Consider the following 24261-nt stretch of genomic DNA (forward strand, 5'->3'; position numbering starts at 1 on the left):
TTTTTTTTTTTTATAGAATTTAAATGTTTTCTTAACTAATGATAATAATTAATTTATTAATGATATGATAATTATAAGTGTTAGTAGTTAGGGTTAGTAATTTGTGTGGTTGTTTTTTTTTTTGTTTTTTCTTTTTTTTTTTTTTGCATGTAATTGAACTTCTTTGTTCATCAAAAATGTTGAGCAGTTTAGTTTTGTTATAATTAATATGTATGTTTGTACATCTTGTTATACTTTAGTAATAACCTGTTAGTACATTTATGCTTAAGTACAGTTCAATTATATGAGATGATGTTACCGCTTGAATTTTGTCTTTTCGTTTCTATTATTGAAACATGTGGCGCCTTTGCCAATTTATATGATGAAATGTAGGTGGTCCAACGTTGTTCTTTTTTTTTTTTTGTTTTTTCCAATCGCCATCGCAATATGGAACGACAATTTTTTCTCTTGTTGTGTAGACAATATTTAGTTTTGTGATTTTAATTTTTATTTATTTGTCACGGTCGCCATGTGAGTGAGCGGAGGAAGCAAAATACTGATGCAAAGTCGGCATTTTTCGAAATTTCACAAAAACTGCATTAAATCGAAAACCGTAAGGATTTGGGATGAACAAGTTACCAAATTCTGAGAGCCCTTAAGTTGGCCTATCAGCATATTTCGTTTGATCCATTACTTTTGGGACACCCTGTATAAATTTAGTATTTTTTTTTTAATTTTAGAACTAAGTAATGAATTAATTAGTCCAAGATCCCAGGGCCGCCAGACATTACTTATTTTCTCCAGAAAAAAATGTATGGAATTACGTAGTGCTAGGACATACTATTAGTGTATGGATACTGGCAATCTTGTGCCGACGACCATTTTATCGGTATCAGGTGCTAAAGGTACGAAAAATACGTACTTACTTTTCTTATTTTCTCAAGGCTGATTTTTATATATGATACTCAGGGAATTAATTCAATAATTTTTGTAAGCTGCCAGACCCATCGTATGGGCCTAACACCTTGCCAGACACGCATTTTAGTATACGGGAAAGTTAGATTTTTATGGAGGTCTGGGAAAAAATTTATAAAATATTTTGACTTCAGGGCTCGAAAGAGTATCAAGACACGCGTCGAAAACCACATTTTGCACAATCGCATCTAGAGTCATTTGGCCGCCATTTTGTTTTTTTTTAATAAAAATTGCAATTTTTCACATAACTCACGTATTTTTGAAACTACAGAAAAAAAATGTATAGCAAACTTGAAGATAATTTTATTTACTACAATCAGTGCCGGTTTAAGCACTACCGGCGCCCCTGGGCAAGATTGCAAGTGGCGCCTCTAAAAAATTTTCAATTTTTTAAAATCACGAAAAAAAGCAATAGCTGATTATGTCTTACCTCTCATATACTTGTTAATGCATTTATTAAAAATGTGCAGTGTATTAACTTAAAAAGGTTAACTTAAAAAAAAATTAATTATTCATGTCATTTAGGCTCAATTGACAAGACTACCTTTATCTCTGACTTTTTTGTTTAAACACATTTAAAGATTAGGTACAGTTGGTTTTATTTGAACAATATTTTTTCAAAAACTTTTTCAACTAGGTACATTAATGTCGTTTTCGATTGGAATCACTTAATGATTCACTCATTCTGAAATCCAATAAAAAACTTTGAATCGCTTCCACCCAATTCTAAAATTTAATATCTGTATTGGTGAAAAATCAAATATTTTGTTTTTGTTTTTTCACTAGGAGAATAAAAAACTTGCAGCACGCTTCTTAATGATTCCAGGCGCTTCCGGACGGCCAATCGAAAACAACATACCTTTATAAGTATAAGGTTTGTTCGTTGTGAGCTCTAGGGCACTCTGGGTCGCTCCGAATTCGTTGTCAAGCGTTTTTTGTAGCTCCTTTTTCAACCAGAGTTATTTCCTCTGTGTTCGATGTTCGCTGATGAAACTAAAGCTCTGAGGTGTTCGATGTAAAATGAAAACCCGAGAAACTTTGATTTTTTTCACAGTTAATTGAAATGACTTAGAGTACCCTGGAGGGGGGAACAACGAATAGACCTATTTTTTTATTCTCACACACAAACGTAGTTTTTATGAGAAATGGAGAAGCTGTCAATTTTTGGCATTTCTGGATTTGGGTTTTCGGGATTTTGGGATTGTGGGTTTTCGGGATTTTGTGTTTTTGGGTTTTCGGAATTTAGGGTTTTCTGGATTTTGGGCTTTCTGGATTTTTAATTTCGGGATTCTGTCCGTCTCCCTTCTCTTTCCTTATTCATTATTATAGGGGCACCTTTGCAAAAATTAAATTGGAAGGAGGAATATTAGGATTGCTTTAGTCTTTCAAAAGAAATTGGGGCGCCTTGTTCTTCAAAGATGAACGAAGATTTTGGACACCATTGTCCTTCCGGAAGCCAAATAAATTACCCCAAAATTGGGGGGCGCCTTTATTCTTCAAAAAGTTTAGGACAAACAATACGAGCGCCGTTGAAAATGTAAAATAGAAACAAATTGGGGCGCCTTTGTGAATGTAAAAAAAATAAAACATCGATTGGAAAGACTTCGTTATTTATATAACTTTTGTAAAAGTTCGGGCCGCCTGCGGCGCCCCTCAATTCTTGCACCCCTGGGCGACGGCCCAGGCCGCCCCCCCCTAAAACCGGCTCTGACTACAATATATGTTAAATTACTTTTTTCGATTATACCTTCGGTTTAAGAGTTAGGGTGGTTTTTTTTTGAAACCATATTTTCGTCATATCTCTTTTATTTGAATTAGTTCCCTGAGTATCATGTATAAAAATGAAGCTTGAGAAAATAAGTAAAATTAAACTGTTTTGTTCAAAGCTTTAAGATGTCTGGCAAAAAAATGGCTGTCGGAATTGGTCTGGCAGTGTTAGTTATACGAATTTTTTCTTGTCTGAGTGCAACCTACACGCCTAGGTTCTTGTTACATCTGATGCAAATTACCCTGTACTATATCCTTTTTCCTATATTAAAAAATTGCAACCTTTTTGAAGTTTTTTTTCCTACAGATCAAAAACGGTCTGTCAAATCGAAAAACCGTTTATGTAATAAATGAAGGTAATAAAAAGATCTACAACTTTTACTTCAAATTAATTTTCAAAAAAGCTCAAATAAAAGAGATATGACGAAAATATGGTTTCAAAAAAAAACCACCCTAACTCTTAAACCGAAGGTATAATCGAAAAAAGTAATTTAACATATATTGTAGTAAATTAAATTATCTTCAAGTTTGCTATACATTTTTTTCTGTAGTTTCAAAAATACGTGAGTTATGTGAAAAATTGCAATTCTTATTAAAAAAACAAAATGGCGGCCGAATGACTCTAGATGCGATTGTGCAAAATGTGGTTTTCGACGCGTGTCTTGATACTCTTTCGAGCCCTGAAGTCAAAATATTTTATAAATTTTTTCCCAGACCTCCATATAATAAAATCTAACTGATACCGGTAAAATGGCCGTCGGCACAAGATAGCCAGTATCCATACACTAATATTATGTCCTAGCACTACGTAATTCCATACATTTTTTTCTTGAGAAAATAAGTAATGTCTGGCGGCCCTGGGATCTTGCTCTAAATATTTTATAGTAATTTAATCACAGAAATTATGATTAGAATGAAGGAGGTGATGACGTTGGCAGTTTCTTGATTGTTTTGTTTAATTGTTGTAAATTTTTGATTGATTTAGGCTTTTGCTTGATGAAAGCTTTTGACTGATGTAGAGTATAGTTGATACGGGGTAATGCTGTGTTGTTGTTTCTGGGTTAATTTTGATGATTTTTGGGACAAATGGCACGTGACTCGTGAAACGTAGGCTTCAACCAGAGATGCGGGATAGCTTGATAAATGTATGAATGTTCAGGCCTTTGCACTCAGTTATCAGGGTTTCACTGTTATAAAGTGATTAGGGAAGCACTGATTAGATGGAAGTGTATCAAAGCTTTTTGCAAGGCAATGATATCTGATTGCAACTAGAAGCTATACTTTGGTCACGATCACGTTCTAACCTCGACGTTGACATTCACTTCAATTGAAATTGAGGTTATCAAATGGGTCCAGCAAGTCTGTGGTTTTGGACGATTCGCTACCAAGTGGAATGCGCGATTTTTAGCACAGAGATATTTTTAGAACTCCACTAGCAAATGCGATTGATAGCGATCGATTGGATTTTTAATCGGGTTTTAGGGTAGGTCCTTCAACTCTCGTCGAACACAGTATAAGATCACTATAGACTTGGTTCGTATAGAATCTTATGATCAAACGAGCACGTTGTTCAACCTTAATAAAGTTAAAAAGGTTTATGGTTAATTATTGCATAAAAAAGGCGATAGATTTCTTTCCAGAAAACTTACTTTCTTTTCAATCAAACTAATGAATAGGAGATTATAATATCACTTCAAAATAAAAATGGCTTGATGAAGATCGATTATACTTGATCCTATTTTAGAGTATAAGAAATTACACAATAGAACTATATTTGATATGAACTCAGATTTAATTTATAAATCAAAATTACCTTTTGATGTGTTACGATCGAGAGCTGAATACTAAAAGAATGATTGTAGGAAATGGAGTGTGCTTTTACAACAAAAAAAAATTAAAAAAAGAGTTCAGTGAAAGTTCGAACATCGATAAAAGGAAATCCGAAAGTTTCATAGCTCATATCATACGCATATAAATTCGGTCCCATTCAACCAACTAAAATTGCGAAGTAAACTTGCAGGTTTAGACTGTCGTGTCAGGTTGGCCTACACAAAAGTCTGGTAGTGGCATCAGTGATCTTTTTCAGCTTTCCCTAGCCAGACGCATCCAAAGTGCAGTAAAAAATCAACTTTTGGCGTTTGGGTATAACCGAATAAATGATACACAAAAAAATCAAAAAAAATCCCCTGATTTCAAAACTGTGGGTACCAGAAGATTTGTTTTTAGCTTTCCCCCGCCAGACCGCTATAAAGCATTTTGAAGTGCATTTTTCTAATAAAAAACCTAATAGCTTATTTTCTGTTGGCTATAACCGTATGATGGTGACAAATTAAAATTCTATGTCTATTCCTGGTTTAGAAAACATAAGTTTAAGCCAGCTATTTTTCAGCCTTCCTTCTGCCAGACGCCCTTAAAAGTTTCGCAAACAGGTGTTTTGTTCTTATAAAATTGAAATAATATTTTTTTGTTTAGAGTAACCAATGATGGCCAAATATTAACATTCTCTGCCTTTTCCTGATTTAGAAAATATAAATTTAAGCCAGTTTGTTTTTAGCCTTTCCTCTGCCAGTCGCCCTAAAAGGTATCTCAATAGTACGCAAAAGTTAGATTTTGTTTTATGGGGGTCTGGGGAAAAAATCCGAAATGCATTTTGACTTCTGGGCTCGAAAGAGCATAAATACACGAGTCTAAAACCACATTTTGTACAATCACACCAAGTAGGTAAAATAATATTTTTTTCCCAAAAACGATTTGATTAACAAAAAAAAAAAAAAATATGGCAAGAATGGGTCAGTAACTCAAGTCAAATTCAAAAATTGTTTTCTTTGGGAGGGAAGTGTTTATCTCCCCCGTTTAGGAGGGAGGGCCAGTTTAAGAAAAAATGACTTAAAGTCAAAAAATTGCCAAGTACACAATCAAAATTTAATTGATATTAATTTAAAACCAAACTTAAGAACTTGGTACACTTTTACATCCCAGTACTTTTTTTGCCAGCATAATTTTAGCATAGGCTCTATTTTTTTGTTGTGATTTGAATTTTTCGTGAAAATATGAAAAAATGTTTGTCTATTTCGTAGGACGTTAATTTCACTTCATCATTGGAGTACACTGTTTCTGGGGATATATACCTACATTTCTGCATGAAATTTGACATATTTTTTTATTTCGTTTGTCAGACTACTATATTGCGTGATTAAAGGGTTACCCAAATCCACTGACGTCAAATGGCTCTCCAAGTGGTTCTCCTCCCATTTTAAAGTTCATAATGCGCGTTTCAAGAAGATTTTTCAATCCGATAAATATAATATCTCAACTTTCTACGCATTCTTACCTAAAAATATGAGTGGATGTTTTTCTCCCCTGGATCCGACGTGTCTAGGTGTCGAGTTTCGTCGAATTAAAAATACTGATCCCGCCCAGTAGGCCCGCGTTTCTTTCAATCGTCCTCTTAGACCTGATCCGAACTGGCATCTTAAACTTGGAAGATATCCTGGCTTTAACAACTTTTCCCTTCCCAACACTCCCTCTCAACCCAAGCCTTCTACAATTCCAAAATCTCAATCTTTCCATGCTCAAAAGCCCTCTTCACAACTTCCTAATAGACGTGTTTCTTTTGACCTTTCAGATGCTTCTAAGAGTAGCTGTCCCAACCCTTACTCTTCCGTAAACTACCCCGTAAGAACTACCCCATTTTTATGCGATCTTACGTTTTAAACCTAACATCCTTTTCTTCATAGTCTGCCTCTTCATCTTCTTACCCTGCAACCTCTTCTTCTTTGAGTCCAACTGCTCATTCTTACTGTCCCCCAACCACTACAACGTCTGGACTTTCTCTCACCCATAATGTTTCACAAAAGTACCCCAACTGCTCCGTCTCAAACTCCCCTAGCCTTAATAATTCCCATATATCTTCACCCCCTTTCTAAGACCCTCTTACCCCACCAGTAGCCAAGTTAACAAAACATTTTGTTGATCTTAACGATGATGGTCGTTACGTCCTCTCACGTCTTCGTGATCGTGGAATATATGCTAACACTCGCCTGTACCTTGCTTACCTACATGACAAACATGACTCCGTTATTGTTGATGGGGTTACTAGAACAAACCTAATAGTTTCCATTGAACAAGAAAGTCTCCCTGCCAACCCTGATTTGCTCAGATCAATTTACGTCCGATATCATGAAGAGCACAATCTCAACCCAACTGACGTTGCAAATGATTTTGCGTCATTTGCCTCTCATGTTAATTCAAATCGGATTTCTCATTTACAAAGAAGTCGGTCCAATTTTAATAATTTTTTTCGCCCCTTAACCTCCAAAATCCCAAAATAATCTTCCAGAATGTTTGTCTTTATATTACCAAAAAATCAGAGGTTTTGGAACAAAAACCTCATCTGTCTATCTAAATTCTTCAAAACTTCCCTATGACATTTTGCACTCACTGAAACCAATCTTCTACCTAGAACCTAGTATTAACGATAATGAACTCTTCAACCCTGACTTCAATGTTTTTAGAGCGGATGGATCTATGGAATGATTTATCCTTTGGTCGTGGTGTTCTGTTAGGAATTCATAATCGCTTCGACTCATCACTCCTTAAAACCTCTGATTCCTCTTCTTTTGAGTACGTTTGCGTCAGTCAAAAATTGGCAAATTTAACCTCTACACAGTTTGCTGTGTCAGCCTATTGAATCATACCAACTTGCAGTTGATGCTCTTGACTCTATCTTCGATGTCGCCGACTCATCGGATGTTGGCTTAGTTTTAGGAGACTTCAATTTTCCAAATCCACAATGGACTCCCTCTGATGATGAATCTCACTTCTTGACTTCAAATGCCACAACAGATAAGGAAATCCTATTCACCGATTGCCTTTCTGACTTAGGACTTTTTCAATGAAGTGGAATCAAAAACAACTTAGGGCTGCAACTCGACCTCGTCTTCTCCTCAGATGTCAGATGTAGATTCGAATAAATAACAAGAATCTGATCTTACATGTGCTTGCTTTGAATAAAAAATATGCTTAGATACGCACTTTTAAATTATTACATAAAAGTGATCAGTGAAATCTTAGCTGCTACTGGTATTATTCATTTATTTGTTATGGTTGCGATGTTACCGCTGCTGGCTAACCAGTTTATTAAATTTCGGAGTTTATGTTGTTAAGCCAAACAAAAAATTGGTCAAAAATACCAGCACTATATATTCTAAAAATAAGGTTGCTTTATGCCGAAAACATAAAAGTTTTTATTTTTTTTAAGGAAAGAGTGTTGCAATTCATGAAAAAATGTTTGAAACAAATTTCATAATCAAATTCATGTGCAAATACACATTCAGATCTTAAAACAACTCATTTTCCCTTAAGCACATTATTATACTTCCACAGGTCCACAATTCACCTGCAAATATTTGCGCACAAAATTTGTCTCTGAGGTATAAGTTTGGTATTTTCCTGAACCGAAAGAAAAAATAAAGTGAAATGTTGAAAATAAAACAAGCAGTTTGAAGGTTTATGTGTTTGCATAACCTTCTTAGAGAAAGGGAAAACAAGGATAATTCTAGACTAGAGGATGATATAAAAAAAGAAGGAAAACGAAGAAAATAATATAAGGATGTGTAAATACTCCATTGGGAATAGAGGCAAACCAATACCCAAGCACTGGTTGGTTATAAAGTAAAAATAAGTTTTCTAACAAGGACTTCATGACATCTTTCAAGGTGAGGTAATGTCACATATAATAGATAAAGAATGTTTTTTAGGCAATTTAATCCGAAAAGATATAAATGATATTAAAAGTGGCGCATTTATTGTAAGACTATTATAAAAAGAAATAAGATGATTTTTCTATATATGTATTTATAAAAAAATATATAAATAAACAATAGGCTATTTCATAAAAAAAATAACAACTTCTAGGTGTAAGATTTCGTTTACCACTTTCAAGGTAAAGTTGTAGAGTGTGAAAAGAAGAGTGGACATTTTTCAATTTCACTGTGTCGAACAGCAGCGTACTGCACAATGGTTGAACGAAATTTTTCGTTTATGATTTCGTTGTGTCATTTTTGTATGCGATTTTTCGTTTCGCATCAGCAGCGTACTAGGCTTTACCAAAGGGTTCGTCGCGTTATGTTGAGAAATCCTCAAAGCGCGCTTCTGTCACTATTATGACTTTGAACAGCTGATTGAAATATAAAATCTGCTGTCAAGTAAAAAAAAAACAAAGTCACTCACAAAATTACCGGGCCAAGCAGATACCAGAAATAGCACTCAAAGTTTATATTCAACTATACTATGTCCGATAAAAATTGGCAGTACAGGCCTTATGGGAGAGCTTTTTTAAAATCAGTGGGACCTAACAGTTGCCAAACGAAAAATATGCCCCTGAAACACACAAGAAAACCACAGACGCGCCATGGCTCAGACCAAATAATTAGGAATCACAATACTCTGTATCAACTATATGTAACTGCAGTCGATTCTTAATCCCGCTAAAGCAAATGGTCATTAGAACTGTGTCGAAGCGAAAAACTTGCCAATATTCTTTATAAGTAATTTTTAGGAGAGGAATTCGTAGTTAAAAGTTTAAAATAGCTATGCTTACTGTAAACGAATTTAAAAATGGCTGAATATTCAGCGACATGTCTATTTTAAATTGGTACAAAGAGAAAATTATTTCGTGCAATTTAATATATAAAATATTGAAAAATAAACTTTTTCTCGCACTGAAATTTTGTAGCAGAACACCTACTTTAAAACAAAATTTTTAAATAATCTAAGTTGTTTGGCATGAGCTAATTATACTTCACTTTAAAATTTAATAAGAAACGCAAATTGTTTAATTTTATAATTTGAAACAAAAAAATATCGAAATGTTGAACATGGGGTAGAGTTGCCTATTTTCGGCCGTCTCCAGTTTCCGGGCACCTTTCGAAAAATCGTTATAACTGGTCATTTCGAAGGGGTTTATTCCAAATTTTCGCTCGTATGCTGTTCTAACAAATAAGAGAACAGCATAAGAGCAAAATTTTGGAATAAACCCTATGAAATCCCTAGTTATAACGATTTTTCGAAAGGTGGCCGAAAACTGGAGACGGCCGAAAATAGGCAACTCTACCCTAGGTACTATACACTCTCTAAATAAATGGATATATTTATTTTCACTTATATACTGGATTTTTAAATAGATTTAACGGTAATATTTAAAAAACGAGATGTGATCGAATATGTCTGTCTTTGGATTCGAGTTCGCCACACCGAAACCCTTTTGAAAAGTAGGTCTAGGTATAGTTTAGTCTCGGCACCAAAAACCTTGCATAAATACTTTTGGTATTTAAAGGGTTCATAAAAGAGCATTTTAAGGTGTTAACATGGTGCTTAAGAAAAATCCCTTACCAAACGTTGTAGGTAATGTTTTCCCTTATTAAAACTTCATCGACAGCTTCTTTAACGATACAAAATTCGTATAGACTTTAAGGGAGATTTTCAGATAGGTAATCATCAAATCACTAAAATACAAAAACAAACCATTTAGTGCCGCACATATTAGACTTGTATTTGTTTATAGTATATCTTGAGATTTTCTGAAAAAAAATTTCGGGGGGGGGGGGGTTAAACCCCATAACCTAAATACGGCTATGTAAAGGGCACATATATTCCCTTTAAAAGAACTAATAATAAAACTCAGTCTACCACATTATAAACTCCAAAATCAAGTCTGAGCACAAACTGCAGCTTCAATTTAACTTTTGTTTGAGTATTAAGTTGAATAATTCTTTTATATTATTCCGCTCTCTTCTTTTAGATTCAACTACGGTTTGCGTGCCAAAGTAATTATTTAACCCTGTTCCTTATAGCACAATACTGCTTACTGCCCATAATCTTTTAAGGGCCCTAACTACATTTTTATTACTTCTGAGTTATAGAGGGAAACACTAAATCTAATATCGCAATTTGCATACAAAAATGAAAAAAATCAAAAGTAGGTACATTTTTAATTTTTTGACTTTTTTGAATGCTAAAAAAATAAATGAGAATAAATCAGACCCCTACCTACAAATATGCAAACAAAATCAACATAGAAAATTTTGTAGTACGACATTATGGGCAGAATACAAAGTATGTTTTTTTGTAAAAAAAAAATAAATTTATGTTGACGTATGAATGTTTTGAATGTTGTGTCAAAATTTCAGCGACAATATAATCAAAAAACTAAATTAAAGAAACAGCTATTTTATCAGCTATTACATAAAGGCCCCAACCCATAGAATCCGTTGCGTCCGTTCCGTCAATCTATCCGTTGAAGTTGAAGGATGGGACAGAAAGGGGTGACCCATAGAATACGTCGTATGACGGATTGCTTTTTGACAGCTCACTTCAAATTCCAAGTTGTGTTCGATATTTTATCGCTGAATGTGCACTAAGGAAGTTCTGATGCAAGAAATTTTCAACTATTATTGTTGTTCTTTTTTTTAATGAAATAAAATGCACGACTAGATTTCCTCAAGGTGCATGCTCTTCAGTTAAAAACAATTTTTTATAACAGATTATGAGTTGTAGGTATGACTTTGGCATAGTAAAATGGAACTCTACAACAGAATTTGAGTATTTAATTGATATAATTTATTAGATATATCATCAAATGTTACTTTTAATACATTTTCTTCAGAAACAAACAATTAAAATTCACAATTCATAAATTCGGAGAAGAAAAGAACACAGTTCTTTGTTCTGAAATTCCCCGGTGTGCACTCAGAAACAGAAAATCGAACTGATCTATTGTTGACAACCAATGTCAAAGGATACGACGGATGAAAAAGTAGAAAGTTGGGCTACTTCTTCCGTCGATTCCGTCCGTCTCCGTCCGATCCGTCGCTTATGGGTCGCTTCCCATAAGAACGTGTTATTTTACCGAGCTGTCAGTTGAAAACCATTGTATATATATACAATGTGAAAACTTCGACGGAACGGACGCAACGGATTCTATGGGTTGGGGCCTTAACTATCTCATGCATTCGAAACGTTGCATACTTTCAAGATCAACATACATAGTTTATTTGAATAAAATTAATTAAAAATAGTTAGTTATAACTATGATCGAACAGTTGTCAAAATGGATCGAACAATGGACAATTCGCACTAGTATTACAAGCCGAAGCCTATAGTACCTAACTCAAAAGTTTTTTTTTGTTGCTTGAGGTGTCATCATATTATGACAATAACATTAATTTCTATATCTAATATTTTAAATAATTGTATTCAGCAATTATTGCATTATTTTTATAAATTTGCTTGATAAAAAAATTATGTTTGCAAATAAACAGTTTTTCGCTAACTAAGCAAGCAATTTTATTTTGAGTTACTACAGTCTTCGAACACAAGTGCGAACTATTTTAAATTCATCCACAGACATTAGTAATAAAAAGTACGAGTTTCTATATAAGAGGGCTAACTTCAAGACAAAAATTGTTTGAATTTTTATTAATAAACAGATAACGAACAAACGATCTTAATAACCGAACAATGAAAAACAAATTACGAACAATGAAGTAAAATTAAAAATCTTTTGAAAATACGAAATATTAGTAGGTACATATGTACCTGAAAAAGGACCTAAACATTTTAATTTAAGGGAGCTAACTGAAGAATGAAAATTTATTTAATTATGAACAAAGGTGAATTTTTATTTCCACACCTCAAAATGGATTCTCCTCTGAGCAAAATTTTTTTTACGCTTCGCGTTTGGGTTGTGCAAATTAAAGAGATGTGTATGTGAGAAATTTTTCTCCGCCTCACCCTGGTAAGAACGAATATCGGTTATCACAAATTTTAATTATTAAACTTTTACTTTATACATTTGTTTATATTTTGTCACGATGCAATCTCGACTAACCAATAAATTTGTAAACTTTTTGCTTTTGTTTTCCAACAGCTTGTAACCGAATTGGAGTTAGTACAACGAAAATAAAATTAAAACAGCATAACCTCAAAACTATTGCCCGCTCAGAAAATAATGTATTACAAAGAAAAAGATAATTAAATTTCCAAAAACTTTGGTCTGATAACCATAGTTTTGGAGGTAGAGAGCGATTCGCGTTGTCCAAAATGGGGGATTTCACCAGGGGTTTGGATGGCGTCCCGAAAACCAAGGTTTAAGCTTTTCTAATACCCCTCTTTCAGATTTGAAAAATTCAGCCGTCCTGTATTTCGTTCCACTAAAAAGTCTTTCTTTCCTGTACTAAATCGAATACAACCGATTTTAAGTTTTTTTTTAAGGAAAATCTTAAAAAAAAATATTTTTTTTCTTATATCAATAAAATTAAGGATAAAGAACAAATGAAATTATGTTTTTATACAGGGTGTCCCAAAAGTTAACGTCGAAACGAAAACGGTAGATAGGGTAGGTGGTGACAGTTATCAGAAAAATAATAAAAAAATTGCAGCCATATGTTTTGGGAGTTATGGGCATTTGAAAAAAAGTCGAAAAAATGGTCACCCTGTCACGGTTTTTCATGTGCCGTGACTACAAATCTTAATTTTTCTCATTTTTTTCTTTTGTTACGGAACCTTGAATAACCCTGCTATGAAATGCATTCAAAAATTTTAACTCAGCTGCATCAGTTTTTAAGAAAATATTACTTTTTTACCCAACTTAGTACTAAAAAAATTTACATGATTCTAATTCAATGAGCCGTAGTGTAAAAAAAATGCACTACGATGTTTCGGCAAGTTGCCTTAAAAGTTGGTGTGTTCAATTCTCTTTTCAAAATGGTATAACATTGTTGGGAATATTGCATAAATAACCGAGATAAAATTTTATTTCTTAAGTAATCCGACTTTTTTATGAGGTAATTTTTCCATATTATTTAAGTTTTGTACCCTTTGCAGCAATCTTTCGATCAGAATCGGAATCGTCCTATCTCCTTTAGTTTTCGAGATAAAAAAAAAGATTTTGTCCTATAGACCAAGTTTTTTCGATGAATTTTATGCTTATATACGTGTTTGTATGCAGTAGGACAAATACTGGATTTATAATTATGCAAAATTTGAGCTTACAAACAAAATGACTAAAGTCCCCATAATAGCTCCTAGGATATTTTGCATTGCCCAAAATATCGTTGCTTAATGCTAAGGTAACCATATCTAATGAAAAAAAGAAGGATATCATCCACATCGTCCCGTTTCTGTGTGAACCACGTATCTACACAGCAAATTTTGTTCAGTTCTTAAAAGAAATATACATTTTTTTTTTAAATTAAAAATATGAAATCATGTTATGTTTAAGACATAAATTTAGTTGTCTCTTAACTAAAACCCTTGTATAATATTTTCGTTTATTTTTTTAAACTCAAATAAAAAATCGTCACGTGAGTTCTTATTTGTCCTATAAACCAAAAACTTAACTTTTCAGGAGAGCGTTTTTAAACTTCAAAGTGGTGGTTTGCTTATTTTTTTGGGCCTAATCACAGTAATTTGTATGTTTTTTGAAAGATTAGATATTTTCCCAACCATACCTACATAAAGCAATCTGCATGTTAGGGTTTTTCAATATTGATTTAATTGAGTTTTTAAAAAAAGTAGTAAAATGGACATAGGACACCTGTCCATACAGTTACAAAAGCATGAAAAAACAAAAGCTAACATTTTTTTCTCCAGTGGAATTTGTATTGGATATAGGACACAAAAACAGAAAAAATAGGAAACCAAATATTTTTATTGAAATCGAAACTCAATACATTTTTTATTTGAGTTTAAGAAAGTAAACGCAAATATTATACAAGGCTTATAGTTTAGAAACAACTCAATCAATATGTCTTAAACATAACTTGATTTCCTTTTGTGCAATTCATACTTTAAATTTCAAGAAAAATGTAGGTATATTTCTTTTAAAAACTGAACAAAATTTGCGGTGTATGTAGATACGTGGTTCACGCAGAAACGGGACGATATGGATGATGTCCTTCTTTTTTTCATAAGAGATGGTTACCTTAGCATTAGGCAACGATAAATTTGGCAATGCAAACACTTAAAAATTTGAGTATTTCGCCTCTTCCTAGGAGGACCTATTATGGGGACGTTAGTAATTTTGTGTGAAAAATATAACTCCATTGGATATAGGACATAAAGCACAAATTTCGCATAATTATAAAGCCAGTATTTGTCCTACTGCATACAAAAACGTATATAAGACAAATAAGCATAAATTTCATCGAAAAAATTTGGTCTATAGGACAAAATCATTTTTTTATCTCGAAAACTAAAAGAGATAGGACGATTCTGATTGCAGCAATCGAAAGAGCGTGGTCGAAAATATAAGATGGCATCTATAACTCATTTTCGGCAAAAATGGTCTGTAGGACAAATAAGAACTCACGTGACGAAATGTATTGAGTTTCGATTTCAATAAAAATTTGTGGTTTCCTATTTTTTCTGTTTTTGTGTCCTATATCCAATACAAATTCCAATGGAGAATACATTTTTAGCTTTTGTTTTTCATGTGTCTGTAACTGTATGAACAGGTGACCTATGTCCACTTTGTTACTTTTTTTTTAAAACTCAATTAAATCAATATTGAAAAACCAAAAATTGCAGATTGCTTTATGTATGTTTGGGAAAATATCTAATCCTTCAAAAAGCAGACAAATCACTGTGATTAGGGTCAACAAAATAAGTAAACCACCACTTTGAAGTTTAAAAACGCTCTCCTGAAAAGTTAAGTTTTTGGTTTATAGGATAAATAAGAACTCACGTGACGAAATAGCGCTAGAAAGAAATACAAAAGTTTTACTTCCGTAAATTTTCCACTTTTTCACTGTTTAGGTCATTGTAGTTGAGGCTTTTTGTTCCACTTTTTAAATTTAAGGGGTGATTATTGGGTAAGGTGTATTCTAAGAAAAAAAATTGTTCTATAGTAGGTAATGCTCTATCTACAACTGATATTACTTTTTGTCAATACTCATTTTGTCAATACTCATTTTGTCAATACTCATTTTGTCAATACCCATTACTCCTGGTAGCTTTCGTGTGTCACCCCCAAGTGAGTGACACCTGGGGCACCTCGTCAGCCAAAAAAAAAGTGCTCAAGAAACATCCCCAGGATGTTTCTTCTAGCTTAAAATTAATCTATTTAAAGTAATAAAATATGCAATGTACAAAAATATTTCACATTACGTACTATGTCTATATCAGAAAGTTCCCTGCCATTCAAGTTAAATAATTCCTTGGAGCCCCGCAAAAAATTTAACAAGGTACATACACAAACCAAATAAACTCCAAATCTAATTCCTTTTTCACAACTTCTTATATTTTCTGAGTTTTAAATGCTTCCCTTGAATATTGAAGAGAAAATTAGGAATCACTTGGAACGTTGAACTACTCCCGAATTGCTGACCATCTTCTTAATTAAGAAAGGCGGAAGTGCAATTTGCATTCCAAAAGAAGAAAACTGCTGTCATGATTCAAGGTAGTAATTGAATATTTTACACTGATGAATTTTTTTCTTTCCTGCACTTTTTTTGTTCAGAATTCAAATATGAAACAGCTCTCCTTGTACTTGATGAATAATTCTGTAACAATGAATACCTACACCTCTTCGGCACCCATATTTTGTAACAAGGATTGAATTCAAAGCACGTTTGTATCCTTTATCATGCTCAGTTAACGATAGAATAGACAATTTCATTTGAAATATATTTATTTGTCAAGGATAATAATTTCGCAATTTAAACTTTAAAGGTTGGAAAAATAAAGATTAATTTCGATGAGTGCGATTCTTTGTAGATGAAACGCAAGTTTAATTCAAACAAGGTAATATTTTTGTATCGATTTTGCAACTGTGTTCTGTTACCTGTGCTCATTATTCGTTGAGAGAAGTACCTACAGAGGAACATAAATCCTGATACGACAGTTTGCAAATAGGGTAGTTCTGTAAAAAAAATAATATTAATTTAAAAATTGACTGTAAACAAAATTTATTTAGATTTTAGAGAAACTTCAAATTTAAAATTCTTTTAAAAACATCCTAGTATAGGGATTTTAATAGGGGTAGGTATTCATGAACGGTGTAAACCTTGGGTAAACCTTGAAAAATGCTAAATGTGAAACGCACAGTCAAACTCATACAAAATTTTGACACATTTACCATTTTACCACGTTTACACTGCACTCCAGTCAAAGCGTCGGAAAAAAGGGCCTAACCTTGCGCACTATCAGTTTTTATTTCATGGATCGATAGGAGTATATTTAAAAGGCTTAAACCCAATTTCTCACCAGCTGATCATTCTTTTTAGCGGAGTTATTCACAAAAATGCATTTTTTGGGATATTTTACTTCTAAGCTAATATCTTTGCTCCAGCATACATTCTCTTCCTTATAATATTTTCTAATGTTTAACTGTAATTTCATTGTATTAAAAAGAATACCTACGAAATGGCATCCAGTTTAGGTCAAATTCAAGTTGTTAAAACACATATTTTCGTTTTTATTTTCTTGTGGATTAATGCAAAAAAAAAAAACGATTTCGACTTAGTAGTATTTATTTTTTATTTGTTTAAACAAATAAAAGTTTTATTTTTTCCCGTAGGACATCCCGATGCCGAGTTATTAACAAAAACCGATATTTTTGTATGTTTTCGCACCGGTTTTACATTGCTCGGCCATCTTTGGTGAAAAAGAGTTGATTTTTTCTTTAAAATGCAGATAAATAAGCGAAAATAAGCTAGAAAAATGATAACCATAATAAAAGCTTTGTTCGAAATAAAAACGAAAATATGTGTTTTAACAACTAGAATTTGACCTAAATAATTGAAAATATTATAAGGAAGAGAATATATTTTTATTTTTTGGTCTACGACAAGCTGGAGCAAAGATATTAGCATAAAATAAAATATCATAGAAAATGCATTTTTGTGAATAACTCCGCTAAAAAGAATGATCAGGTGATAAAAAACGGGTTTAAGCCTTTTAAATATACCCCTATCGATTCATGAAATAAAAACTGACATTGCCCCTGTACGCAGGGTCAAATGACGCTTCTACTGGACTACTGGGGAAAAAACAACTTAAAGTCAACGAGAACAACGTTGATTCAACTATTTTTCGGAATGGTTTTGGGTTGAAGACGAAAATTTTAAAATCAAAGTACATAGAAAATCGTTAGTTTAAAGTGGTTTATAGTATTATAGTTGAAAAAACATAGGTACTTACTCAAATCAATTGTAGAGTCGTTTGGGGTAAGTGTGAGCACTTTTGACTTTGAAGAAGAATTACAAGCAAAATATAGGATGTACATAAAAAAAGTAAATTGATTATTAGAGATGCATGTTTTGACTTCTTAAATTGAATTAAAATATAACTAATATTTATTAAATTAATTATGTTTTTCTAAGATACCAAAACTGGTCATATTGCGCACACTTGCCCGTTCGAAGGGGTAAGTGTGCGCAGGGTGTACGGTAAGTGTGCGCAGTTACTTTTGCTTAGTAATCTAGGTGAATATCTATTGTTTTTTTTTTTCAATTTTTAAAGACATTTAAAACCCAAACGATGGGTGTAAGACCCCCGCTCCTATACGATTTTCTCATTATTTTGATCCATTCTGTACACTTTGAAATTTTGATGCATTTTGAAGCATTTTATGCAAATATATATATATTTTCAGTGGAATCTCATGCATTTGCATGCGCACACTTGCCCCCAAATTTTTGCGTACACTTACCCCAAATGCAGTTTTTTTTATTGTTTTTGATAAAATATTAATAAATAAATACTAAAAACAATAACATTTTAATTGCAACATAAAGTTTAAATAGTAAGCTCAATAAAAAAAATCAATTGCTTTCACTTTAAGTCAAAGACAGATCACTGTCAGAGTTTGAAAATTGTGAAAAATTTTAAGAAAAAATAGCTTCTTTTCCTTTTGCTTTTTCTCGAAACATTCAAAACAACAGAAGCATAAATATAACGGACTTCGACGAAGATCAGATATCTAATAAATTGTGCATCAGCTAAAATTCAAATTTTTTGCACTAGTTTCGAGAAAATAGCAATGCGCACACTTACCACGAACGACTCTACCAGGTTTACTAGGAGTTTACACCGTTTCATGAATACCCCTCATTTGTTTTAAAAAATAAATGTGTCAAAAGCTACGATTTTGTCAAATCAAATAATTTTGTAGTCGAAAATCGATTGGCGAAAGTAACGATGTACCATTGTTAAACGGTAACCAAAGACAACCCTCATAAATATAAAATATTTATGGCATAAAAACATATACATAATAATATTTAACTAATGAATGAAATGACATTTGGCGCTAACGGAGATAGAATAAGTATAAACGCTATTTCAAACCTCCAGTTTCTCTAAATATCCCTTTTAATAATATCAAATTTGGCTTTTTTATTTTGTCCTTTTAGATTAATATAGAGGAAATGGTGGTAAGATGGGGTACTTTAAACATCAACAATATCAAAATTAACATAGTGAAACAATCAAATTTATTTTTAAATTATCAACTAATTTTTATTATTATTCTAATATTTGGTGTGATTAGGAACTTTTGGTAAAACTTTTAAGAGAAAGAAATTAAAATAAATAAAATGCACGACTGGGTCGCACGATCTTGCTCAAGTTGCTTAAATTTTTCTTTAATTGTACCTATATGTATAAAAACAAAAACATAAAAATCGTTTTTCAAAGGAATAAAACAACATCTGAAATTAAATTACCCCCCAAAAGAAGTGTGTTTTGTGTGACTTTTAGAAAAAAATTTCAAAATCGTTAGAGTCGTTTTTAAAAAACCGATTTCACTGGTCAACAAGGTTTTTGCCACAAGAACCAAAATATACTTTTCTAGTAGTTTTTGCTGAATCCGAATCTGAAGTCAGAAAAATTTGATTGGCCTTCGTTTTTGAAATATTACCGTTAGAAAATGTCAAAAAACGTAATTTTGGCTGTTTTCGAGGTTATGTTTTTATGTGGAGTAATTAATTGTGATAAAATTTGTAACGGTGCCTATAAGAGCTAGTTTTATTCTTTCAAAAAATGTTTAAATCTTTCTGATATCTCTTTTATTTCCCGAGATATTTAAAATTTAAGTAGAGGTCTTTGAATCAGAAACAACACTGGCCAACCAAATTACAGTTTTTTTGCCACAAGAATCAAAATATACTTTTCTGAAAGTTTTTGGGTTGCTGAACTCGAATCCACAGTCAGAAAAATTGTATTAGCCTTCGTTCTTAAAATATTACCGTTATAAAATGCAAAAAAAGGTTTTTTTTTATAACGGTTATATTTCAAGAACGGAGGCTAATAGAATTTTTCCGATTGCGGATTAGAGTTCAGCAACTCGAAACCCTTCAGAAAAGTATATTTTGGTTCTTGTGGCAAAAATTCTGTGACCAGTGACTTATACTTTAGATTAAGTTTAGTTTCTCTTTGACTTATTAAATGAACTTAAGATATCTCGAGCAATAAAAGAGATATCGGAAAAATTTTAAAAGTTTTTGAAAGAAGAATATCTGTTCTTATAATAACCGTTACAAATTAGTTTATAATGAATTACCCCACATAAAAACAGCCAAAATTACGTTTTTTGACATTTTCTAACGGTAATATTTCAAAAACGAAGGCCAATCAAATTTTTCTGACTTCAGATTCGGATTCAGCACCCTAAAAACTACTAGAAAAGTATATTTTGGTTCTTGTGGCAAAAGTTAAATTTTGTTGACCAGTGTTTTTTATAAACTTTTTTTGAAAAAAAAAGTGTGTGTACACATGTACTATTTTTGTAGTTTGTTTTGTTTATGTTGTGCGACAGGAACAAAGAAAGAAAAACAGAAAGCACTATCGTTTGACAGATTTCAGATTTTTTTCCGAAGAAATTTTTGGGCAGAAATTCGCAAGGGGAAATTTTTTTCTGTCCCGCGGCCATCTTTTTTTGTGAAAACTACACATTTTTGGAGTACCCTAACAGGAATTGGGTTAAAAAAGTAGAAATATAAATTTTTTTTCTCTGAGGATTTCATCCCCACTCCTTAAAATTTGACAGGTTTTATATTTTTGTTCAAAAAGAACCCAAACATACCTATTGTTAACAATAGTTGAATCATTTATTTTCAAAACATAATAAGTCCACTTTTTTCAAAATTCGTTTTTTTTTTTTTTGACTAAATTGTTACTCTAGGGATAACCACGTCTATCTTCAAAATAATGAAGCATCTACTCCATCTATATCCGATTTTACAGCTAAGCGAAATATTTTTTTTAGTATCAAAAACAGGATAAGTCCCGGACTTATCATCGTTTGAAAATAAACAACAGCTTTTTTATGTGTAAATGCTATATTAAGGTACTGGCTGAAAATCTTGAGTTTAAAGAGTCTTTAAAGTTAAAGAAGCACTCCGGACATTATATTTTAATCTCATATACAATTTTGTGATAGACTGGGGATGAAATCAAAATTGTGTACCCATTTAAAACTAATTTCACATCCGTTTATTTTCAAAGTATGATAAGTCCAAAAGCGTTTTTATTTTTTATCTTTTGAACTATCTCTCCAAAAATTAAAATCGAAACGGTATTTTGTACCTAGGCAAAAGTTCTACAGAATATATTTTTTTATAAATTTTGATACACACATCAAAAGAAAATAGAACGTTTTTTTCTTTTGCTACAAAATTTAAAATCATGGACTTATCATGTTTTGAAAATAAATGATTCAGTTATACTTTCTTACCGCGGTGGGTTGAAATGGCGCTACTTGCTAATCCCTTTGACATCTCTGTCAAAAATCAAATTTTCATACCCACCGTCCCATAAGTATAACTTCAAAAATTTTTAAAATAAAATTGGTACCTAGGTATGCTATTTTGTAGAAATCACTTATCAACATCTAAAACCGAATTTTTAAAAAAATTCAAATTCCCCTGTTTTCATTAATATATAGGTAGACCTTGTCTCAAAACTTATATTTGAATTTTTTTTAACAAAATTGTTGGAGCCGTTCCCGAGCAAATTCAACTTTACTAATATCAATATATGACAGGTACCGTTATTTTGGTCCAAAAAAATTAATTCCAAAATCCTCTCTGGGGAGTGGCCAAAAAACGCTACATACCAAGTTTGACATAAATCGGTTCATCCGTTTAAGCTGTATCTTCGTATACAGCAAACTGACAGACTGACAGACAGACGGACCTTTGGGACTCACTGTTTCGGCTTTCTTTACCATCGTAATATCATGGAAAAATGTTATCTCAAATTTTTTTTTGTACGACTTGATGTACCTATGTATTTCGCAAGTAAAAAATGTGTTTTTTGCCTCGTCTTGCCCCCATGATGTGGGTAACAGTGTTGTTCCTCTACGCGTCGACTTTGATTGTATACATTTCTACGTAGACAATTGTGTCAACAATGTAGACAAAGTCGACAATGTAAACAATGAAGTGAAATATGTAGACAATGAAGACAATTCATTTCAAACTGTCATTCTTGATGGTTATTTTATGTGGTTTGGTTCAGTATCGAAATATTCAGTATTTTATTGTTGAAATATGTCGGCTAGAAATCTAAATTTAAAGACTTTAGTGAACTGGGGTTCTTTTTACCTAATGAAATATACCTAATAATAAATATGTGTAGTGGATGGATATTGCAAAGTGTGCAACAACAATTTATATAATATCTGTGGCTGCGCAGAGGTGGCTTCAGCGGTAGCCACATGTTAAAGTTAAAATGTATTAAACAAACCATAAAATCATATTATTTTTAATAGCATAATGCTTCAATTAGGATAGGGATGCCTGCAAACCATCCAAACCACCAACGGCATCTAAATCTGTGGATGTTAATAATAGCAAAACAAGTTGAAAAGTTGAATTAAAATTGGTATTGGTATACATTGTCGACATTGACATGTAGACAATGATGAATTGTCTACGTTGAATTGTCTACGCGTAGACAATCGTGTAGTCTACATTTTTTGTGCCCTAAAATTTTGTTGAAGGGTAGACAAACGAAAATTTTGGGTGGACAAACATGGGACAAATTGTGGACAAACGAAATAGACAAGTTTGGTTCAAAAATGTTTAGGTCGCAGTTCTGGCTTCACGGAACTGAATTCTAGTCCATCTATATAATACTGGGAGTACATGTTCATATTTTAACAAACCTCTAATCATTTTCTAAAATCTTAAAGCTTTCTGTTACTTTGAATATGTACGTACATTGTACATATAAGAACATTTTCCTTTCAACTCCATCAGAAATATTCACAATATTAAATTTTTATAAAAAAAAAACATGAAATAAAACATCAAAGCTGTTTATGCTCCTCCACTGCAACCAAAACCTCTAATTCATCTTCGAACAGAAACACGTAGCTAGGTACTTGGACCAGGTAGCGGTAGAGTTGTCGGTACATGTAGCAAATATCAATCAAGTAAAACATTGAAAGGCCATTCACCATCATCATCACATGAATCCAAAAATTATGTGCTGGTATCTGGCGAATATGTGCACGATATAGAAGGCAGATTAACATTCATACAAACACCATCAACTTGTGCTGGCAACTTGTTTGTCTAATTAAACCACAAAATCAATACTAGCGAGCGTATTAAGTGATTCTGACCTTTGACTGGACAACCACGAAAATCCAACTACCAAACGTGGCGTTCAAATCTGATGCTTTTCATCAGCAACAGGATCTACCTATGCATGAGTGCGTCCTTCTAGCCATTCAGGTGTGTGTAGACTGTAGATGAACGTTGGAGAAATGAGTGTTTTGAGTGTATATGTATACCTACCTACAATAACAAGTACGTACATATCTATATGTGTGATTTCAAAGAACATGGATAATTAGAATGAAATATCAATTGCTCATCGGATGATGTACCAACACCGTGATGATGTGCTGCGATGTGATGCGATGATGACGAAAACATAAAATTGGATAAATAAAAGGAAACAAAATAAATTAATTAATGAAAAACTTACGACTTACGAGTGATTGCAAAGTGAACAACAACTTTGCCAATAAATTATCCCAAAGTTAAGCTGAGGTAGATTAAATTTAGGGCTGCCAGATAAAATTTTATTAATGTCGGGACAACAGGTCTTAAAAGTCGGGGCAAATCGGGACAAAAAAAAAATACATGAAATCGAAAATTAATACAAATAAAAAATATTAAAAATAAGAGAACATGCATTTTTGACATACTTTCTTACATTTAATGCAAAAGTTTGAACCAAATATTGGTAAAAATTCCGATTGCGACTTGACAGTTTTTTTTTTATTTTTAATGTTGACTTTAAATATAATTCAGAAAGAATATATTGAAGCTAAAAGCTTTTTATTTTTAAAATATTAATACACAACAGAAAATGAAAAAAAAATAATGGATCAATCATTTTACTTTACACACGTGTAATAAAAAAAGGGAAAGCAATACAAAGCCGTTTGCTGCGAATGTTCATACTAAGGAAATGTCTAATGTACCTAATTCATTTATTTTCATATAGCAATCACTTTTATTT

General features: G+C 32.4%; 1 long non-coding RNA gene across 1 annotated transcript; it reads right to left on the minus strand.

Moving 5' to 3' along the window:
- Positions 1–15951: 15951 nt before the first annotated feature.
- On the minus strand, positions 15952–23993 carry LOC129916293 (uncharacterized). Its single transcript, XR_008772427.1, has 3 exons — positions 23722–23993; positions 23529–23638; positions 15952–16642 (listed from the first exon to the last, which is right to left on the minus strand). It is a non-coding gene; the product is annotated as an uncharacterized LOC129916293 (long non-coding RNA).
- Positions 23994–24261: the final 268 nt, after the last annotated feature.

Source organism: Episyrphus balteatus, chromosome 3, assembly GCF_945859705.1.
Source record: "Episyrphus balteatus chromosome 3, idEpiBalt1.1, whole genome shotgun sequence".
Classification (NCBI taxonomy): Eukaryota; Metazoa; Arthropoda; class Insecta; order Diptera; family Syrphidae; genus Episyrphus; species Episyrphus balteatus.